Source organism: Micromys minutus (assembly GCF_963924665.1).
Source record: "Micromys minutus genome assembly, chromosome: 28".
NCBI classification, from domain to species: Eukaryota; Metazoa; Chordata; class Mammalia; order Rodentia; family Muridae; genus Micromys; species Micromys minutus.
In genome coordinates, this window is record NC_137963.1 from 2,622,437 (window position 1) to 2,646,698 (window position 24,262).

The window sequence follows — 24,262 nt, forward strand, 5'->3', positions numbered from 1 at the left end:
GGGCACAGATAGAAGACAGAAGGATACTGTTCTTGGCTCCTTCTTTCCTGTGTCCTGAGGATCTTGGGTGGTTTCCTAGGAACAGAAGTGGTAGGCTCACCTGTGTTCACAGTTGTGTTTGCAATCCTGGGAGACCAGTTCATTTCTGGTGGGATTTGGTTATTGACAGCTGTGGCACAGTTTCAGTTCTGGGTGCAGATGGAACTTGGAAGCAAAAGCATATTTTTAAGTATCAGTGTTCCTTTGCTAATAATGCATTCATAAACATGTTGAACAATCCCTAAATCCTCCAAATTTTCTGCAAGAAGCAATGTAAGCATCATTTTTACAAAGTGACACAATACAAGAATAGCAGGGATTCTTTCTCTGACAATAACAGGAATAAAATTGTCTACAGTGACAGAATAAGATTATTTTACAAACACACACACACACACACACACACACACACACACACACACACACACACACACACACACACTGTCAAAACCACAAAAAAGACTATTCTGAGGACTGAGTTTGTTGAGCCAAAACTAGAGATCTAACTGTAACCCAGCTATTAAGGAATGCATACTTTATGAATTAAGATGTTAAGAAAAGATAAGGACAGTTCTAGGCTGATTGTTTTTTCCACAAAATTAAGAAGTTATATATTTAAAAAGTATTTAAATAGAGAAACATGCTAACAATTTAAAGTTTCTTAAAATTCAAGATATTTTTTTAAAGATTTCTTTTTTTTAAACGACTTTATTTTACAAAACAAAGATAAATGTACAAATTTTAAACATTTTTTGCTTAAAATTATACATTTTTGTCAGTACTGTTTTTCAGACATTGAAATAATTTTTACATAAAGCCATGTGAATATATTTTTTTAGTCAGTACTTGATTTTTTTCAAGGGCTTGACAGTATGCATTGAAAACCTAATAGTTACAATAAACGCAACATGGAAATAGTCAAAGTCTTCTTGTTTTGTAAATATATGTATATTTTTTTGTTTCCTTTATTTCTTGGACTTCATACAGTCTGTGAGTTGTTTCTGGGGGAGTGCAAGCCTCTGGGGTTAGCATCCCACTATCAGTGACTGCATATTATGTCTGTTCTTTTGTGACTGGGTTATCTCACTCAGGATGATATTCTCTAGATGCAGCCATTTTCTTAAGAATTTGGTTAAGTCATTGTTTCTGGTGGCTGAGTAGTATTCCATTGTGTATATGTACCACAATTTTTGTATCCATTCATCTTCTGAAGGACATCTGGGTTCCTTCCAGCTTCTGGCTATTATAAATAGAGCCGCTATGAATATTGTGGTGCATATATCTTTGTTGTGTGTTAAAGTGTCTCTGGGGTATATAGCCCAGAAGTGGAATAGCTGGGTCTTCAGGTAGTACTATATCCAATTTTCTGAGGTATCGCCAAACAGATTTCCAGAGTGGTTGTGTTAGCTTGCAACCCCACCAACAGTGGAGAAGTGTTCCTCTTTCTCCACAGCCTCGCCAGCATCTGCTGTCATCTGAGTTTTGGATCTTGGCCAATCTGACTGGTGTGAGGTGGAATCTCAGGGTTGTTTTGATTTGCATTTCCCTGATGGCTAAGGATGTCGAGCACTTCCTCAGGTGTTTCTCGGCCATTCGGTGTTCCTCAACTGAAAACGTTTTGTTTAGCTCTGTACCCCATTTTTTAATAGGGTTATTTGATTCTCTGGTGTCTAGCTTTTTGAGTTCCTTGTACACCTTGGATATTAGGCCTCTATCTGATATGGGGTTGGTAAAGATCTTTTCCCATTCTGTTGGTTGTCATTTTGTTTTCTTGAAGATGTCTTTAGCCTTACAGAAACTTTGCAATCTCATTAAGTCCCATTTGTTAATCTTTGACCTTAGAGCTTGAGCCATTGGTGTTTTGTTCAGGAAATTTTCTCCTGTACCTATGTGTTCTAAGGTTTTCCCTACTTTCTCATCTAATAGTTCCAGTGTATCTGGTTTAATGTGGAGATCTAAAGATTTCTATTTAAACAAAATGTAATTAGAAATTAACTCCATGGTGGGACATACCTTTAATCTCAGCACCTGGGAGGCAAAAATATGTGGTCCCTGAGTTTGAGATCAGCATAAGAATCTAGAGAACCTTTCTGTATGAAAATAGGCAATAGAAAAATAATAAAGTAGAAAGTGACTCTTCATGTTAACTATGAACAAAGGTGTTTAAGAATTGTATACACAAGTATTTATATAATTTCTAATGTTCCCTCTTCCAACTCCAACTCCTCTGTCCTCCCAAAGTCCTTCTCAAATTGTGACCCTTCTTTAACTATGATTGTAATACACACACATAGATGCAACCTGTTGAATCCATTTATTGTTGCTGTAGAGTATGTGTATTTAAGATTGACCACCAAGGATTGAATAATCTGTAAGTGATCACAGCATCGGGGAAGACTTACTGTCCATCTCTCAGAAACCATTAATTGTCTATAGCTCTCGCTGTAGGAAGATTTCCCCATCAACACATCCTCCTCAGAATGAGAGCCAGGGTTGTCATTGTACAAGCCTTGTTTAGATGATAATAATTTTAACATTTCTTAGGAACAACTTCCCTATTACATTTAGAAGATACTATCTACCATCAGACATACTTGCCCTCTAGGTTTTTAAATGGGTGTGAAGAAATTTGTGTGTTAGATGTGCCAGAGGGTGAAGATTTTCTTCAGGTACTGGTTCAGTGTCTATATCTGGGACTCTCCCCCCTCAGTCAGTGATTTATAAAGGCAAAGAATATGTTGTAGTTTGTATTCTGCAAGAGGAAGAAGCATTCTTACAAAACATGGTTGTTAATAAAAGCATAAATAGCATTAAATAATTTAATACTTAAAAGCCCTTAACATTTGGATGTATAATTTTGCTTTATTAATCTCATAAGCACAGAAATTTTAAACATTTTTCTCTTTTTTAAATTTATTTTTTATTTATTTCTTACAGTCCAGACTTTATTCTCCTTTATTCTAATTGTTCCACATCCCATACTTCCTCCAACTCCCTATCTCCAAGAAAATATCCTATCCCTATCCCCACCCCAACAGATCTCCCCACTCCCTGGAGCTTCTTGTCTTTAGAGGATTAGGTAAATCTTCTCTGAGTCCAGACCTGACAGTGTTGGGAACCTTATATCAGTTGCAGTATGCTGCCTGGTCTGAGAGATGGCAAGTATGGCTTGGGGTCTGAGAGATCTCTGGGTTCCAGCTTAGTTGAGATTTTCTATAGGTTTGCCTTCCTTTTTAGCCTCTTCTAGCTATTTACTAAGTCAAACAGAGGAGTCACCAGCTTCTGTCCATTGGTTCTGTATAAATATCTGCATCTCACTCCTTTAGCTGCTTGGCAGTGGGTTGTCATGATATGACACAATATAAGCACACTATTATAGCATTAGTACTAGTGCCAGGCCTTGGGGCCTCCCTTGAGCTGGATTCCCATTTTGGCCTGTCACTGTCACTTTTCTCTTGGCTCCATTTTTGTCCCTGCAGTTCTTGCAGAGAGGCACAATTCTGGGTCAGAGTTTTTGACTGTGGGATGGCAACCGTATCTTTCCCCTTATGTCCTATCTTTCTATTGGATTTGTGCTCTACAAGTTCCCTCTCCCCATTGTATGGCATTCTATCTAAGGTCCCTCCCTCAGAGTCCTGAGGGTTTCTCACCTCCCAGGTCTCTGGTACATTCTAGAGGATCCCTTTACCTTCTACCCCTCTGTTCTGTCTGTTTCTGTTACTTCTGATGGCCCTCAAGGCTTTGGTCCTACCCCCCCACAGTACCTGATTATGTTTCCCTCTTTCTCTCCCTATCATTAGCCCTCACACAGCCACCATTGAATCAAATCTGTGAATGTGTGGTTGGTGACCCAAAACTGTCAAATCTCTGAATGACTCCAGACTCAAAACATAAGAAATCTTCACACAAATATTTATAGAACATTTATTTATAGAAATGTTGACTCTTGGAATTTACCAAAATACCCCTTAAGACATAAGTATATACCTAAATTGGCATTTTCAGAGAAAGGGATATCATTCAATATTAAAAGGAAATCAATTTTTCAAGCTCCAAAATAATATGAGAGAAACTTCACTCTTATTGTTAAGCCAATGAAACAAGTTGAGTAGTCTGAGTATAAATGTGATCTTCTTGAAAGGCAATACAGCAATGAAAGCCAATAAATGAAAGATTGTTGGAATATGTTGGCAGAGGCAAGTTTGAAATGATAAGATGGAAATAGAGGTCTCTTAAAACAACAAAAACTTGCCTATGTAACAGCATTAATGCAGACTTACATTGTGTATCCACTACTTTTATATAATGTTCAATGCCAAGATTAGCCTACCATAACCACTGAGCTCTCTGTGAGAGTGGTGGAGCAATATAGTTCACAGTTCTTTAGCCTGACATTATAGGTATGCAGAAACACAAGTGTGTTTGGAAGTGAACAAATGGTGGTGGTGATGGTGGTGGCGTTTTCATCCAGAGCAACCAAGAAACAATGGTGACATGACAACTTAAGGCTTCTATAGAAAGTCAGCTGTGTTGGATGGTGTTTTGCTGGGGAAACGTGAATAAGTATTTTTACTGAGTCAGACACCAGTGAAAGGATGTTCTGCTAAAGAAAGCACGCAAGACGACATGTGATGGAGGGGTATTTGCTGACAACACACATGTGTTGGTGTACCTTACATCATGTAGAGAAACTCCATTTGTTGGGCTCCATTGAGAAAAAATGCACCAAAAATATCTGTTGGTGTGCTGAGGCTTCCAGCTGCTTCTGTCGACTCCGGTGAATGGGCAGAGTGCTGTCAGGTAAGACATACTAATGTGCTAAGTCAAGAACCAGGTAGGAAATGAGATATTTGGAGGGAAAACAAATAGGACTCAAAGAACAATAAAGGAGGCTGGCCCAGGCTTGTTTATAGAGCTAGGTATACAACACGTCTTTGTCTCACATCTGTGATCTTTGCTTCATTGAGACAGGCATTGCCTAGAATTTCTCCTGGAGGTCCTGCTGTTTCTTCTAGCTAACTTGTACTGAGGCTGAGTCCTGCTGTTTCTGATAGGTGGTGCCTCTGCTGCTGTCTCGTGATTTTTTTCTTGTCTCTAGTGAACTGGACTGCTTTTATATATGTGAAGTGTTTGTGAGTGGATTGAGCTGCTGTTGCTGACTTGTAAACTGAACTTCTGATTTCCAAACTGCACAGATGGGAATTGCTTCAAAGAACCTTTCTAAGAAGGTTTATTTCCCCTGTATCCTTTCGTTTTTGCTACCTTTGTTAGGTGGTGGGTAAAATGGAGGCTAAAGTGTTTAAGAAGCATCATTAAAAATAGGTACTGAAAAAATTAAAGTTGTACAATAGTAAGAGAACATGGCCACAATGCCGTACTCAGGTAATGGTAAAGTGAATTGTTTTACTTTAGAGAATCCTCACCAGCTTCCATTAGTACTGTAACATCACGAATGACCATTTAACACACATTACTGAAGGACATTTAAAATACAACCAAACAGCAGGTTTAAATGTAAGTTAGAAAAGCAAACTGAAAATATCAATGTGGTAGACTAAGCTCATAACAATGAAAGCTCTGTGTATATCAAGGCACATAAAAGGGGAAAATCTCTTACTCTGAATATTTTTTCTGGAACCAAAATAATGCTCAGAAATATTGAAAGTGTAAAAAATAAATCATACACAATAATTTGTAGGGCTATGTGTATGTTATATGACTCTGTCTCAGTCACTTTCTTCTAATATGCTCTTTCTCACCTGGGGAATAGTTTTAAGTTGGATAATTTGATTTAATATAATGTGTTATGGTCCCATCTACTTTGTCATAAATGTCAGAATTCCATTCATCTTTATTATTCAAAAATGGAATGACATTTCATTGTGTGTAGAAGACAAATGTCTTATGCCTTTACTCATGTAGAAGATTTAATAAAGATCTCATACGAAGAGAAAGTAGCATGCTGTAGTAGTTTCAATCAGGAGCATCTCTAAGTCTTTATGTGTTAAATGGTAAAGGCTTTGTCACCAGTAGAGTGCTATTAAAATATAGTGAAGAAGTTAAAATGTAAGGCCACACAGGAGGTTTGAGGTCATTGCAGTTAGGGTTCTGGTCCGTTTTATGCCTATCACTTACTCCTATTGCAAAGTTAGTAGTATTGTAGCACTGACTCATAGAACTTTGATGCCAGAAAGTAGGTGTAGTTGTGAGTACTTTACCATGTGATTTATAAAACTTTAAGTTTTATTTGTAGAACATTTCAAATTGAGTTTGGAAGGCCAATCAAGACAAAAGAAGCTGAAACATTCTAAGAAGAAATCACCAGCCAGATCTTGTACATTCTCAGAACAAAGTATTAATAGAAATCGGAACAGAAAGAGCAATGTTGGTGATGTTTTCCACAGAACAGAGCTTTCTATTGGCAAGTAGACTGCAGTCTGTTTGCATTTAACTGTACCAAAGAATTTGAACACATTTTGTCTAAACCCTGGGTTTGTCACAGCTAAATTGAAAAATAATGGGCTTGTTTTAATGTTGTTGAAAATTTCAAAGAAACAACATCCAGGGAATGACATTTACATTGTGTTTGGCACTTTTATGTTGTTGAGGTGAAATAACATGACCAGAAACAACTTAGAGTAAGAAAAGTTTTGTTTTAACTTAATGCTCCAGAAGTGATGCAATCCATCAAGGCAGACAGGCTAGCTATAACCGTAGACAGTTAGGATGCTAGGACCACAAGAACAGGAAAGGGATGGTCATGTTCAGACTCAAATAGGAACGAGAGGGAGAAAGAGAATGAGAGAGAGACAGAGACAGAAAGTGATAGAGAGACAGACACACAGAGAGACAAAATGAGATGGAGAAACACACACACACACACACACACACACACACAAAGAGAGAGAGAGAGAGAGAGAGAGAGAGAGACAGAGACAGAGACAGAGACAGAGACAGAGACAGAGACAGAGACAGAAAACAAGGCATGGGTATAAAACCTCAGATGTTTGATGATGTAGTTCCTGCATGACAGTTGTATCACATAAAGTCTCCACAAATATGCTATATAGAACACGTGTTTATGAGCACATTAAACCTCTTTCTCAGTCAAATTACCACAGAGATTAATGGCTATATGACCTAGATTTATAGTGAGAACTGGTGGTAAAATAATATCCAGCAGAAAGACATAGAAAACATGGTGTTACCTGTGTAACAGTGTTCATGGAAATGTATGGCCAAGGATGCAGTGTAAATGGAAAAACTATGTTCTGAGGGACATTTCATTAGTTACCTATTGTGTGATGAAATGCCATGAACAAAGCAAGCTAGAGAAGGAAGGCTTGCTATGAGGGGATTATGTTCTGAGGACATTAGGAGGCCATTGCCAACATGTTTAGAAACATGGCAGAAAGTATCAGGAGTTGTGGTAGGAACATGCGATTGCTCACGTATGAAACTAGAAGCTAGATATTTGTCAGGGGACTAGAGAAATAACTGAGTGTTTTTAAACCTCAAAGCTTCAAAGACCATCAACTCATCACATACTTTCTCCAGTGATCCATCCATTCTTAGCTTCCAAAATAGCCACAGCTGAGGACAAAGTATTCAAATGCCTGAATTATAAGGGACATCTCATTCAAACCACCACAAACAGCTATAGTTAGGGTTTCATTGCTGTGAACATACACTTTGTCCATGACTACTTTTATATGGGACAGCATTTAATTGAAGCAAGCTTACCGTTTCAGAGATTCAGTCTGTTATCATCATGGTAGGAAGCTTGGCAGCATCCAGGCAGACATGTGCTAGAGAAGGAGCTGAGAGTTCTTTATCTTGATCTGAAAGCAGCCAAAATGAGAGTCCTATCTGTAGGCAGCTAGGAGATTGCTCTCCTTCTACAATGAGCACAACCTAAACATAGGAGCCTCAAAGACCATCCTCACATTGACACATTTTGTGCAACAAGGAAACACTGAAACCAACCAGGCAACACCTTCTAACAGTGCCACACCCCATGAGCCAAAAAAAATTCTGACTTCCACAGGAAAATGTCATATGCTTTTCTCAGGGATGAATGAATTTATTTCCTGATAGTATTACAGAATCAACTACTATTGACTCCTCAGTCTCATTGGTAGGGAAATGAGATTTTCCTTCAAAGAAACTCCTTTGGAAGGAAATCCCTTAGGTGTCTGGTTTAAAGAATTTATAAAGGCTTCAAGCAGATAACTTACTCACAGTAGCAGCAGGCTTTGGCATGTCTGTGTGATAGTGACTTTGCAAACATAAAAGCACTACTCATTGCTGGCATATGCAGATATTAATAGATGCTCCAATGGAAATCCTAGAATCCAGACATGGTGTAGCTGTAACCAAACTGCCCTAAGTTCATGGCCTTATGATATAGAGAATGCTGAGGGTGAAGGTAGAGTTATAATGCCCAGAAAGTCTGAACATATCTGCAATGTCAAATACCAACAATGGGAAGCTGAAGACAGCAGGTGAAATCAGCCCAAGAGAATGGCCATAAGAAAATAGCTTCCAAAGCTATATGGTAAGGCCATGCTTCCCATGAAGAACTTATCCCACCACAGAGTATTCTGGATGCTAGCAGTGGATCTGTGGGGTTTCCACATTGATTTCCATAAGTCTTCATTTTGATGTTTGCCTGTTCTTCCTTTGGAGAATTTGGTACTTATCCTATGTCATTGTATCTGTCATGAATGTTAACTTAAGTTTTTTTATTTCTTTTAGAGGGTCACAGCTTAATTTTCCTTGAATCTCAGGAAGAGAATTGGATTTAAGCCTTTGAGCAATGCTGGAAGTTATGAACATAAAAACTTAGACATGGGATGAAATCATTTGCATTTTAAGATGTATATTATCATGAGTAGAGTACACCACCAAGATATAGACCCGAATGGCTGCAGTTTGAAATGTCCCTGAAATGTCCAACCGTTAAAATCTGGGTCTTCAGATAGCAGCTACAGAGAATGGTAAAATCTTCATGAGGTAAGACATAGCATATGGTTTAAGTGTGTCTACAGAGGTGGAAATGGCACTCTAGCTACTTCTTCCAAGCCTATTGTTTTCCAACCACTATGTCAATGGTTTTATAGCTTATTTTAACCATTAGGTACAATATTGTTTCAAGTCCAGTAGCAACAAGATCAATTGTCCCTGTGAGAAAATCTCTTAGTCTGCCAGACTTTTCTCTTTTTATTTTCTTGCCTTCTGTTTTAATGAAGCATCAGAAAGATGACCATCATGAAGCGATGACTGAAGTCTGGGAAGCTTTCCATGTATGAAAGTAGAGTTTACTACAGGGACAAGTTCCAATGATCTGGGCTCTATATACAAAGCACACTTTACATATTTTATAAATATGTTTCATACATTTTTAAACAACAAAAAATAGACTTTAATGACTCATAACAGAAATGGTAAATGTTTTCAGGAAGGGAAGACAAATTTATACATTGTATACTTCTATCAAAATCCTGTAATCTATCCTTCAAAAAATGTACAATTACTTGATCAGATAAAGTAAATAATTGCAAAGTTTTATGAGACATTATTTATTGTGACTTAATCTATGATTAGTAATTTACAAAATACAATACTTTTATTTTTAGGGTTTTCTTCTTATATTCACAAATCTGTAGCTAATGTATTTTTACTAATGTGCTCCACATAGAGGGCATCTACATATGAACTCTAACTTTCTTGCCGAAGTTACTGGAAAATTAATTTCAGTTGGTGCTATTAAAATCTATTAAACTACACTGTGTCTAAAAAGATTTTCTAGCATTCATAAATATAAAGTGGTTTATTAGAAATAATACAAGTATCTATGATATAACATGTTTTTTTAAAGGAGTTTAATAATAAGCATTTGAAAATTATAAATGGGGCAGTTGCCAGAATATTAACTTGTCCACTGCTTTCATTTATTCCTCTAAAATTGTTCCATAAATAAGATATGGCATAGAGCAGAATATGAAAAAAATGTGTCTAGGGCACATTTGCGTTTTATAACAGAACTTTGTGGAAAATACATTCAAAGTTTAAAAAATATATATGGCTAAACGTACACTATTTTGTGACAATTCTCCAAGGCCCTATATGTTTCAAATATATTTTAATGGGATTTTTATGTAAGTTCATACTGATAGAATCATTATTTTGCTAAAGCTCACTTATGGGTCCTGGCATTTACAGCAAAAAGTGATAAACACTTCTGGGCCTCTGGGCTTCATTCAAATAAATTATGGTTTCTGTTTTCTGGATGCAGGTTTTATGTTTATGTAGTTCTTTCCTGGCATGCTTGTTCTATATCAATGCTGTTATGCTGTTTGTAAATGGATGAATACTTCATCGCCTCACTTGCTTTGTTGGTAGTGAGATAACCACTTCAGCCTTGTTCTACCACCTTGTGGGTTTAATTCTTCAGGATTATAATTATTTTGGAATGAATATTGAGATATTGAAAAATATTCTTCAATATAAATCTAATTTTTCTTCTTTAGTACATGTCCATCTTGATAAAGCAATGTAATTTCCAGTAAAAAAAAAAAAAAAAAACATTTTAAGTGACTTTAATAATGCCTAAGCACTGAGATTGTTTAGTTTTAATAATAAAGTGGACTTTCATACTTTTCTGTCTGGGTTAGTGACTGAAAATTTGGAGTCCATGTGGCTGAAGTTTTTTTTTTTTTAATATTTTAAATTTTACTGAGCTTTATTATTACTTCTTTATGTATTTGCTACTACTTTATAAGAGTATGTTTTTCCCTTTGAGGCATTAAAATTTTATCAGATGTGTCGCTGTATGGAATTATTTTTATTAGTTTTAGTATTCAGAAAGTTAAAGGTGCTCAAGAGGAGATATTCTCATCTATAGGCCGATACAATGATAGAAGTACAAATGATTAATGTGTATTTGGCTATTTTTGGGGTGACTTTCTCCAAAATTGTTATAAAGATATAGCTAGCTCTTTATAACTGAATAACACTTTTATTTTTCTTTATTTTTTAAAATTGGATATTTTATTTATTTACATTTCAGAAGTTATCCCCTTTCCCAGTTTTCCCTCTGGAAACCCGCTCTCCCATCCTCCCCCTGCTGCTATGAGAGTGCTCACCTATCCACCCACTCTTGCCTTCCCACCCTGGCATTTCCATCACTGGGATAACTAGCCTTTTGAGGACAAAGGACTTCTTCTCCCATTGATGGCAGACAAGGCCATCCTCTGCTACATGTGCAGATAAAGCCATACACCATTCCATGTGTACTCTTTAGTTTTTGGTTTAGTTCCTGAGAGCTCTAAGGTTCTGGTTGGTTGATATTGTTGTTCTTCCTATGAATTGGAGCCACAAATCTCTCCATATGTGCTCAAAAATTGGTGTATTAGTCCATGGGAATTGTGGAGGAATTTTAAATAAGAACAAGCAGGCAAGGCATGCCTCTTGGCCTCTTTCAGGAGGAGGGGATGTAGCAGAGGAAGAAAGAATGCTGTGCATTTAGTGTGAGACTCCAAGAGAGATTCTTGTTCTGCAATAGAGATCTGGAAGTATCCACAAGATTAAAAGGGCAGAAGATTTCTGTAAAAGGAGAATGACAAATGTTGAACTTTTGTGTAGCTGTAGAGACAGAGAAAAAGAACATGCCAAGTGTCAAGGAGCAGAGGATACACCACTGTAAGCTCCTATGTCCTATGACTAAAGATTATACATAGAACACATGAATAGAAGCAGAAAAAGTAACAGTTTAATTAGAATGGGAAATGAGGAAGATCTAAGAAGAACTGGAAGATGGAGTACTGTAATCAGAACAAGAAAAGCATTTATTCTAAATAAAAGTGGGGTGAAATGAATAATACGAGTCCAGAAAACGGGTAAGGACTATTGGGTGTCATGCTTTACAAACTGGTGGCTCACAAGACTTTTGATACCAAAAGTGCATATATGTAGCAGCTCTTCCTCCATAGTTTGTTTGTTTCCTGTACTATTGATTATTGATATGAAGCTCTGGAAAGAATGGGATTCTAGTCTTCTCTAAAAATTGACTTCTTTCATGTTTTAATTGTGGTGGTTCATTCTCTAGGCCTTGTGCACCTGTCTCAATTGTGCTGGGTTAGAAAGAATCCTGAAATCTCTCTAGACAGCCACCAGGCAACGTACACCAGCTGATATCAGGCCCCCAACACATATACAACAGAGGAATGCTGAGTGTAGATTCATTCAAAGAAGATGCAACTAACCCTCAAGAGACTGAAAGCTCCAGGTAATGGGAAGGCCTGGTGCAGTGGGGTTGGGGGGAAGCAGACATCCTTGTGGAGATGGAGGAGGAGGTATAGAATGTGGAACAGTCAGAGGATGAACCAAGAGGAAAATAAAACATGGACTGTAATATATATATATATATATATATATATATATATATATATATATATATATATATATATGTATATGTATATGTATACAATTTCCTAAGCTTTTTGTGCATTAAAAAGAATTTTATTAATGAAAAAAGAATCCCCAGTATTTGCTTTTAATTTCTACACAAAATTAAGTAAATATACAAATATATACTCCTAACAAACATGATAGGGTAACTTATTTCTAGAAACCTGAATATGATATTTCTGTACCAACACCCTCCAGACAGTATGTAACTGGAACCCTGTTTTTGTATTTCAAATTATTGCTGATAATTTTCTCTATGTGACCATCAAATGCTAATGACTGTCTCTTATCCCTTAAGGTATAAGCTCTCAATCAATAGCACATTTCTTGTTCTTATTGATTTTTACACAGTCGACAGTCTTTGCAATATGACAGGGATTTACAGGTAGGTGACCAAACTGTGATTTTTCCACATTGATAAAAACACCAATTAAATCTATCAGATGTTATTGAGATTATGGATTCCTCAATGACCTTCAGTTTGTAGAAATATACTAATTATGGGAAGAACTAAAGCAAATATAATTTGTAATTTAAAATGCTGTGCTATAATTCTCTATTAAATTCTTTTGTTTTGTCTATAATCACTTCTACTTTTAAAAACAGAATCTGAAATATTATTAACCATAAAGTTTTTCATCTTATTAGATGTAGATAAATCATTTAGAAAAAAATATCCTAAAAATGATTTGTCACACTGGCTTTTTTAAAAATCTCATTCAACTATAAAACCAAGTTGTGAGTATTCTCTTACTTGAAGTCATTTTAAAGTAATTGCTACTAGATACTTGGGAAAGACATTTGTGTTATGATAGTAACTAGAGGTTTTAAAAAAGATTTTTGTGTCTGTTAAGGTGGAAGAAAAAGAATTTAGAAATGGAGGTCTTCTAGAGAAGTACTTGAGTAAGGAACTAAGAATCGTTCAGTCAGGAAGGAGACTATTTAAAATAAAACAAGGTGAGAAGAAGATAAGTTGATCATGATCACTTAACAAAAGACTTTGATCAACGTAATCAAACACATTATTCTGAGATGAATCATCTAGTTGTAGCTACTGCTGCACAACTGGTCTCCTCAGTTATGAGCTCATAATCAAGAGGGCCAACTTCTGTTGATTTTTAAAATAATGATTATATTACACACTCATTAAACGGAAAGAATATCTGACTCCAAGAGGGGTTCTGTAGGGAGCCAAGATATGAACATTTAATTTATCTGTATAAACAATATAATTTGGGATAGAGAGTTGGCTTATTCAATAAAGTTCAGAGTCCTGGAACCCACATAAGAGCCTGGCATTGAGATACATAACTGTAATTTCAGTGCTGGGTAGCAGAATGGGAGACAGAGAGAACTCTGGCATTCACAGATCACTGAGAATCCATGATGTGCGAGCTTCAAGTTCAGCAACGAGATCTTGCCTCAAATACTAAAAAAGGAAATAACCAAAGAAGGCACATTATAGTGACTGTGGTTACCATATACACAATCACATACATGCGCACATACATACATATGCACACATAAAAACATAATCATACTAGCAGACAAAGACAAAAGTTATAATCTGGCAACTTGTATGATATTTTAGTTGTGGGAGTGGGAGCATCTTCATAGAAGCCGGAGGACGGGGAGGGGGAATGGGAGAGGAGGGAAGTGGGATAACATTTGAAATGTAAATACATAAAATATCCAATAAAAAGAAAAATAATAAATATATAAATGGTATAAAAGAAGAGCATAAGAAAGTGAAATATTGAGTTGTATTGCAGCCAAATTGTTCTCTGTAGCAGTGGGAGCTGTAATTTGGCATTTCTGCCTCAATATTTCTGAAATCTCCTTATATGTGTAGCTAGAAACTTGACTTAAGCCAGAAGAAAAGAATTCAGGACAATCAGTATAAAAATATTAAGACATATTAGGTAAAAGCAAGAACTTACTATTGTAAGTAAACGAGAATATGGAAATTAAGAAAATTAAACACATAGCTCCATAGGAAATTTTGTAATTTTTGAAGTGATAATCAAAGAATACAATCTATCAATTTAATTACTATGCAAAATATAAGGAAAGCAACATACTGCTAATATGAAACATAAAACTAATAACCTCAATTCAGATTACTTACTTATTTCCCTTAGTTGAAATATTTTGGTTATAAAAATTATAGGTCATAGATGTAACACTTGGTTTCCTATAAAAGGTTAAGAATGGGTATATGATGCTGAACACATCACACACTAAGGACATATCTCATGTGTTATTTGAGTTGATTCTGACATGAAAGCCTCCTTTTCATGGTTATAACTTCTGTTATTTTACATAATATTATGCAAGCTTCTGATTAGATGGCAGTGAAAACAATTAAACAATCCCATTTAGATGTAGCACCTATAAAACACAGCACATATCAACATGAATAAAGGGGTATAAATGGCACTCACATATTGGTGGTAACCAAAAAGTGTTTAATTTAATTCAAGATACAATAAACAAGAAGGAAATCATGTCTGGTATTGAAAACCTAGCCACTTTCCCTGGACTAGTGAAGCCATGGATCTTAGAGAGGAGCGTAGTACTGCCATTTTAGCTAGAGCAACACAGTTTCTTCCTACATTCTAAAACATGTCCTTACACACACAGATTAGTGTAGCCACAGCCTGCCAGCCACAATCAAAGAAGTCTTTCTTTAAAACAAATAAAAACCATCAAAGAGAACCACAACTTTACACATACAGAGATCAAGAGAACTCAGTGATCCCACCCCTACTACATCTACATCATAGTTTCTGATCTACAGCTCAAGGAGGATTGCATAAGAAAGAGCAGAAGGTTGTCTAAACCAGAATACCAGGAAGTCTGCTATAATACAGTCTCCACTAGAAGGGGGTATATAAACAAGATTGAAACAATGGAAATACAATGGACAGACTAATGTCGAAGGGGAAGAATCTTGAGGAAGGAGTATACCTAAACAAAGAAGAACCCAAGAACAGGCAACTCCTGGGAAAAGGAAAATCAGCTTTTCCCAGAGATAAGAAAGTTTACTGGTTATTCAACATAGAATGCTCATCGTTGAGGTCATATGCACATAAAAACTTAGTAGACTCATAGATGCACATATCTATATAGTTGTACATATATATATATATATATATATATATATATATATATATATATAAAAGAGAATATATTCATATGTGTGTATATATGTAATAATATTTTTAAAAAGTAGAGATCCACTTATGAAGCCACTTGAGAGATTAAATGAGGGGTTGTTGGGAAAAGTTGAACACAGAATGGGAAGGGGGAAGGTGCATTATATTTTAATTAAAAACATCTTGTAAAAGAGAAACAAACAAAACTGCCTGTGAAATTAACAGTTGAGAAAGAAAGTACTAATATACTTAAAATTAAAGGTATCTAGTAGTTAATACTTCACCTAAGTGTACTTTATTCAAGTATTCATATTATTTGAGATATGTCTCTGAAAAGAAAACACAGTGCTTTTATAGACACTGTCAGTGATCTTGTCAAAATGCCAAAATTCTTTATCGTCAACCATCAGACAGAATAGGTCCAGAGTTCTTTCCTTTTTTTTTACGTTCCTTTAAGTTCCCTATGTTTTTAGTTCTACCTTGTTTTATATTTTAAAAAGAAGTACTGAAATTCTGATAAAGGTTCATGCTTCAGTCTAACATTAGGCAGAGCAGCACTCTCAAATGTAGATTTATCACAGACATCAAGAACACTAAGTATAAACTTGAAATTCCACAGACAACACAGAATGTTTATGACAATACTATTTTGCCCATATAAATTATAAGTAGGGTAAATTTAGCATCCCTCCAGACTTGAATTCTTTACCATACAACTCACACTATCTGAAACAAACAACAAACAGAATTATTTTAGTACACTGTCCTTTCTAAACTGAAAGAACAAACTATTTCTAATTTTCCAGGTGCAACTTTTAGTGAAAAATATATCATTTGAGCATTGATTCTTTACCACAAAGTCAAAAGTTTTCAGACAATAAAAGAATTTGATTAAATACTATGTGTCTTACTTTGGTTCCTGTTGCTATGATGAAAGAAAAATAAAATGACCAAAAGCAACTTGGGGAAGGAAGGTGGAAGCTGGCGTAGAAACCATGAAAGAATGCTGTTTGGTTAGATGCTTGTTTTGCCATGGTTCACTCAAATTGCTTACATTTTAATACAACCCAGGACTACCTGTCAAGTGACAACACCTCTCACTGTAAGTCAACATTAATTAAGGCTTATCCTGAGGTCAATCTAATGAAGGTATATTTTTAAGTTGAAGTTTCTTTTTTATAATCAATCCTATCCCAAGTCAACAACAACAACAACAACAACCAGAATACAAACAATCAAAACAACCAATACAACTGATTCATAGTCAACTTGACACAGGATAGGGATATATAATTTTTCAATCATAAACTTTCTTATTTTGTCCCAAGTATCTATTTAATACCACAAATAAATAATGGTATAGCTTTAAAAGACACAGTTATTAAAAATTCAAAAACGTTAGTAGTGCATAGTGCCTTTATGACACTCAATGTCTCATTTATAATCTAAAGTCACTCATCTGTGAGCTACTGTTTTATTTGCAATAAGTTAAATAAGTTATTCTTACAGCAATAGGGAAGAATCAGATTTCATCATAATCAAACCAAAGAACAATCAAACTCCATCAGTGTAAATAACTAGAGATTCAAATACAGAACTCATTTTTATATTCTGGGCTCCAGAGAACTTTTAAGTCATTATTTTATGTCTCTGCAACAGAAACACACACAGCCTACCTCTTAGGCTATGCGTGGCTTGATCCCACACCTACTGCTATCCTGGGTAGTTATTGTATATGATCCTACCATTTTGAATATGGTGGCGTCATCACTGCAACTGACTTTGCACCTTCACAAATGGCTTCTCTAGGTTTTCTTTAGGGATTCCAAAACTGCCTGAAGTGCCACCCATTACTATTTCTCCAGGATCATTTCATAGACAAGAGGCCATATTGCAACTGAAGCTTCAACATTATAGACTCTCTCCGATATTCTAAGAGAATGCCAAGTCTCAGCTTCTTTTGATGACCCCTTCATTAATCTGGCTTTCACTGCAACTTAGATTTTACTTTTATTATTGGTTACTCCTGGTCTCCTAGAGTTCAAAGCCTCAGTTTTTCTGTCTGACCCATTCATATTTCAACCAACATGGGAAACTGTTACACATTGCTATGTTCGGCGTCCAGCCTGAAATGCAGCCTTGACTGCTCTGGACCAGAGGTACTATGTGCTTATCCTAGAAAAGTAATTTATACAAGATTTCACCCGAGTGATGATGGTATCCTACCTATTAGAATTATCTTTTCAATACCAGCCAACCAGCACCAATGATGTCAGCACAGCAAAGGTTATACTTCAGTGGGGATGGTCTCTGGTTAATCACAGCTAATTCTTCATGCACAGCGGAACAGAAAACACCAATTCATAATTCAAAATGTCACACGAACACTTCTGATAGTATTTTTTTTTTTTTTTGCTTTCCTCTGAAACGCAGCAAGTCAGACACCCATCATCTGCTTTCCCCTCAGCATTCATATCTCAAAAGCACCAACATAACAGCACATTAAGCTTTAAGCACTCAATGACTTTTCTGTTCAGATATCCAAACATGCTTACAATGCTCTTCAGAACAAAGAGGTCAAGTCAGCCATAACAGCAGCACGCCATCTCGTATCATTTTCTATGTGATTTTGCTTTTTATTGCTAGAAGACATAACTTCACCAAAAGAAGAAAAAACAGTGTGTTGTGCAGTCTGGTCTTAGGTCACATCACTGAGGTACGTATATAAGGATGTGAACTTTAGCCTAGAATATGGAGGGAATACATGGAGGTTAGCATGTACAGTCAGCATTGAGCATAGCAAATGTGGGATGGCACTTCTATTTCAATTATTAAGAAAGAAAACTCATTCAGTCTCCTACCCTCCATCTGATGGAGGGGTATTCTCAGTTCAGTTTTCCTCTTCCCACATGACTTTAGTATATATGCTTCCAAAGAACAACTAACACATGATGAGAGAGAGAGAGATGCCAACACTTGTTGACCAAAATGAAAATAAAATATGTGAAGAAGACGAAAAGAAAATTATTGAAAAGGATATTAAATCTCAGCTATTTTAAAACTGAATCTGCTTTGTTTTGGTAAATAATCAAAGGCAAAATAAACTCAACATATAACTACTCAGTAAGATAGTTTGTCATTCAATTGTATTAATAAAAAATGTTAGAAAAGAACAAATTGAATAAGGAAATATTGTCATTTTAACAAAAACTAAAATATTCAATTGTCTTTGACAAATTGTTTAAAACTATAGCTACCTAAACCGATCTTTAAAATTAATCCAGTTATTTGTATATTTTGATCATGTCAAATGAAATTTTCTTTCAAGCTACTTTTTATAATATCCTATATCTAGTTAGATATTTAACAAATTTCCTTATTTTTACTATGGAAGTTACAACTAGAAACTTTATAACCAAGCTCTTCTTTCCCCTTAACAGTTACATTTTCTATACTTTGTACATATAAACTGCCACTTTTTGGTCACTGTTCTGGCAGATTTTCTTTCTCATACAGGGAAGATGTTTTATACACAGTAACTTTTTTCCTAGAAATCTTGGAAGCAGCTCATTATGAGCTACCATTCACAGAATATTTTTTGTAACATACCCACAGATATCATAAATTATATATTTTATACTGAGTTATAATGTTCTTCAGATCTGAATCTAGCTATACAGTCTGCACACACCTTAAAAATAGTTGAGAAAAGTTTTCTAAACCTGAAATAATATTTGGTATTCTACTTCATTTGAATTAATCTAAATGTTTAATGACTACCTATTAACTACTTAATTTTGCTTGAATCTATTCTTTTAAATTATCCAAAGAAATTAGAAATCATTCGAGTGTATTATAGAGCTCTAAAGAGAAACACAGTTGAAATAAAGCTTGTCAGAATAATTATGCAAGTTATCAGATACAAGTCTACATTTTTCATCATCTCTAGACGTTAACTTTAGTTTATAAATTCTTAAACGTGTTAGAGTTAAGGGAAAATCTTCCCAAGTAGGGGGAAAAATACCCAGGTCATAATTATTCAAATATCTTAGCTCATTTTATTAAATCAATAAAATAATAAATAAATAAATGTAACTCATTACAAACCCCTCAAAAATTTGGACTCAAATTATTTAAATAGGTTGTTGGTGTCTGTATTTAAGGATAGCGACATTTTCTTACTGAGAATTCTATAAAATTTTTCCCTGAATTCTGGGAATATTAAGAATAGTCATTTTATTCCTGAATCAATAAAAATCAGTCTAAGTTAAGGAATTTTACATTCAAAAATTTTTGGCATAACACTATATGAATATATTTCTTGTCACTACTTAATTCTTTTAAAGGTTTAATAGCATGCATTGTAATCTTTCTAGTTACCAAAAGTATCAAGTATACATAGAACAGAATGTAACATGGAAACAGTCAGAGTATTCTTGGTGTGTACAGATTAAACATAATGATTTTTGAATATCAAAAATTACCACAAGGCTTTATTCATAGCTCTTGAATTATTAATGATTTAAGGTCCAGAGGTACCACGCTCTGAGAAGGTGCTATACACTTTTTTTCCTATGAAGGACTGAGGCTTTCACTTTTTGGCCTTTGTTTTCTTGAGCTTCATATGGCCTGTGAGTTGTTTCTGGAGAATCCATAGCTTTTTGGGTCTCTTCTCAAAGATCTTCATCATCATCTTGAGGTATAATTTCAGGTCTGAGTCTTCTTTTTCTGGAGTGTTTGGCCATCCACTGCTTGCTGTGGTGGGAGAGCTGGGTTCTGATGTTGCCAGGTTGTCTTGGTTTCCATTGCTTACGTTTTTTTGTTTTTCTATTACCATCTTGTTGTCTGTGGTTATATATGGTCTTGTCAGTGACTGACATCTTTCTCTCCGGTGGGTTCAGGAAGAGAACGGCTTCTGAGTGTTTGGCTTTTTGTGGGGTTAGCAGTGAGTTCTGGTGGCAGGTACTCAGTTGTCTTTGTGGGCTCAGGTGGGGGAACTCGTGTGAGGCTGCTCTGGGAACTTTTTGCCCACTGGTCCTAAATACTGATGGTGGGGATCTGGCTCTTTCTCCAAGCCAAAATGGACCCTTTTCCAGCGAGTACAGCAGTTTCTGCTCACTGAGAACTCATGTTGTGCCCTCCTTGAGTCTTTGTGTCAGGTTCACCTCTGGGCCAGATGTTAAAGCACCCATGGAGCTGATATTCCAGAACTGCCTTCCCCAGGCAGATCATAATTCTCTCTGAGACAGTCTCCAGCACCGCCTCCAAGCACTAGGTCTGTACCCCAGGTTACCTGCTGATCTAGGTGGAAGAACTCCTTGGAGTCAGGTCTATGAGCAAAGCCTTTCTGGGCAGGCAGATCCAGATACTCTCTTACCGTGGGCCGGAAAGGAACTTTTGCCACAAGCACTGCCTCCAAGCACTGTCTGTGTTCTGGGTGTTCATGCCACAGCCTCCCTAGGCCTGTGCCCCAGGTTATCTGCTGACCCAAGTGGCAGGGTGCATGGGCTTCCGGTTCTGGATCACAGCCTTTCCCAGCAGATCTGGGTCCTCCCTTACTGTGAGCCTGAAAGGAACCTTTCCACAAGCACCACCACCAAGCCCTCTCTGTGTTCTGGGTGCTCAGTGCACAACCTGACTAGGTCTGTGCCACAGCTTACCTGCTGGTCTAGGTGGCAGTGGGATGGTTTATCTTAATATTTATTTGTATTAATGAAAAGTTGACTTTATGTCTCATAATATGTTTTCAGAGAACTTTTATGTGCACTATGAGTGAAATAATCAAATATATTCTTCACTTCAAAGCTGTATTTTCTCCAAGGAGTATGTTAATGTTTAGAATTTTACAATCTCCATTAAATATGCTCTGCTCTCTCTTTTACGTCTCTTTTTAATTGTTCTTTCAATTCTAAGTTTTCTTTTCTATAGAACCACTATTATATTATAAAAAATACTCTAAAGAGTGATACTTACACATCACGTAGTCATTGTCCTTCTGTAGTTTTTACTCATATCTTTCTTTTTCTTGTATTTGTTTGGGTGCTCGGTAAATATGTTCAGTCTGCACATTCATGTTCACTGTCACCACAGCCATGGAATTGCTAACAACTGGTTCTTTATGGATTCTGTTAAAATAGTCACCTGGTGTGCAACATCAACACCCACGGGTCAGTTTGAAAACTGAGTTTAAAGTCTTTTGATTCTGCCATAATGTGTGAAATATATCTCGTAACGTTTTTGAGTTTATTATCTAACCAGAGGGTGAGATGCATTTTGAAGCTGTTGTCCCTTCAACACTGTAATTCATGAGTATTGTCACTCGCCGTGTGCTAAGCTTTGTCTCTGCACCTTGTACTGTGCTTTCCCTCAGAAGTTAGAGAATTGGAGGGGGTGAGAAAGCTCTACATATGCCTGCACCCTGCAGTGAAGCAGATTGTCAGAGCTACCCTCCGCAAAAACTAGGGAAGAGGTGTTGACAGACAGGATAGCAGGGATGTGGGCACTGACTACATGAAATAGTGACTTCTGTTCATGCAAGGGAAAGACTCCCATGTCCCTTCTCTTTTGATCTATTCCTTGTATGGCCAAAGTAAGATAACTTGTTAAAGTCTTTCTCATTTCCTTTTTTATTTTTTGCTAACTATGCTGCTCTGTAAAAACTACAGTTGAAGATCATATGTAAATGCACCGCAATTTTCTCCAATTTTATTTTTGAGTGCCTATTTGTTTCCTCGGTCCTGTGCACTTCAAGAGTATATGATCATCTTCCAAAATACCATCTGGTTAAAGTCTGATTGAAATATTATCCAAGATATTTAATTAATAAAGGATACAGGCACTAAGTTTTATTATGTGTGTGTGTGTGTGTGTGTGTGTGTGTGTGTATAGAGAGAGAGAGAATGTGTTAATGTATATTAAAATAATTTAAATTTTTATAAAATTCTCAGGGTTTGGTGTTTTTTTCTTGTTGATCATTTTCCTATATTCTATAGAGTAATCTTTACATCACAGAAGTGTGTCCCTTCCTCCAATATGGGAGAAAGGGTTGAAGTAGCTAATCCTGAAGCTTCTTCATATTGCCTTCATGAGGCTTGGTTCATGAGCACTAACATTGCTTCACCAAAAAGTGCTAATGATTTCCTGGAGTTTCTGTTGCTTTCAAGCTTTGCTAAGCAGAACAGTAAAAATAGATGCATCTCAGACTAATTTTTTTTTTTTTAATAGAAGCCCATCTGCTCTTTTTTCTTTGGAAAGGACGTTTGGTAGGAAATTATACATACATATATATATGTATGTATATATACCCCTGCCAACAGATCTCATAGCATTACCTTTTAGGAAATATATAAAAGGATTTGGAAAACAAGAATGGACCACTATCTTTCTTCAATGGTGCATTTCATTCTTTCACAGTTACCCTGTTCAGGGCGATATTTTAGAGGCTGAATTCCGACTTCTTTGCAATAATATCACATAACATTTTAAGGCTGGCCTGGCATCCTGCAGCTATTTTCCTTTTTCTCCAGGAGAGATATGAAGTCATTGGCAGCATCGTGCCCTCTTATTGGCTGCCTTTGAGCACAGGCTACATCAGTTTCCTACAGAGCTTGACAAAGGAGAAAGGTTGGCAACGAGCAGAGCCTCTGGCATGTGAGAAAAAGAAAGAAACACATATGCTTCAGAAATAGCAATGGCTCGCCCGTGAAACCAGCCCTGTGGTGTTCATGCTTCTGCATTACAGACCTGGCTGCCTTTGAACTCAAAGCAGAGGGGAAATCAGTGGAGCTCTTCCAGCAGTTTTAACCTCTTTCCTCTGAATGCCTGCTAATAGAAAAACCATGACCTTCATATCCTTGCAAAAAAGAAAAGAAAAAAAAAAAGAAAAGAAAAAAATAAACTGATGCTCCATAGATTTTCTCATTTAATAGAGCCTTCCTGGCCCTTGCCTATCAAAACAATTTTTACAAGCTTCAAGAAATAAGAAACTAGAATGGTTTATGTGTTGGTTTTTGTTTTCTTGGAATCACGAGCAAGAGAAATATTGAGAAATACAAATGTCTTTTAAGATGAAATTTCTCAGTTATATGCATGGTTTAAGAGTAGTCATACAGTACTGTGTGGAATGTATTATTTTTATCCTAATTAGTAGCTTGACAAATCATACACTATTATCCACAGTTTACAAAGGAGGACACAGTTGAATTAAACTATTGAGAGTTATACCGAGAATTACAAATGGTGAAATTGTGCTCTTCATGGAAGCCTACATTATTACTAAACACAGACATTACCTATTGTTTTAAACGAATACTTAGAGCCAGGAAGTGGTGGTATATGCCTTTAATCTTAGCACTCTGGAGGCAGGAGCAAGGGGGATGGCTGAATTTAAAACCAGCATGATCTATAGAGTAAGTTCTAGGACAGTCAGGACTATACAGAAAACCCTTATCTTCTCCTTCCCCTACAAAAAGCACATTTATGTTTACACTATGTTTTCATTACCTGCTATCTCTTGCATATGCATGTGTGTGTGTGTGTGTGTGTGTGTGTGTGTGTGTGTGTTTGATGTGCACGTTCATAGCATGAGTGAGGTG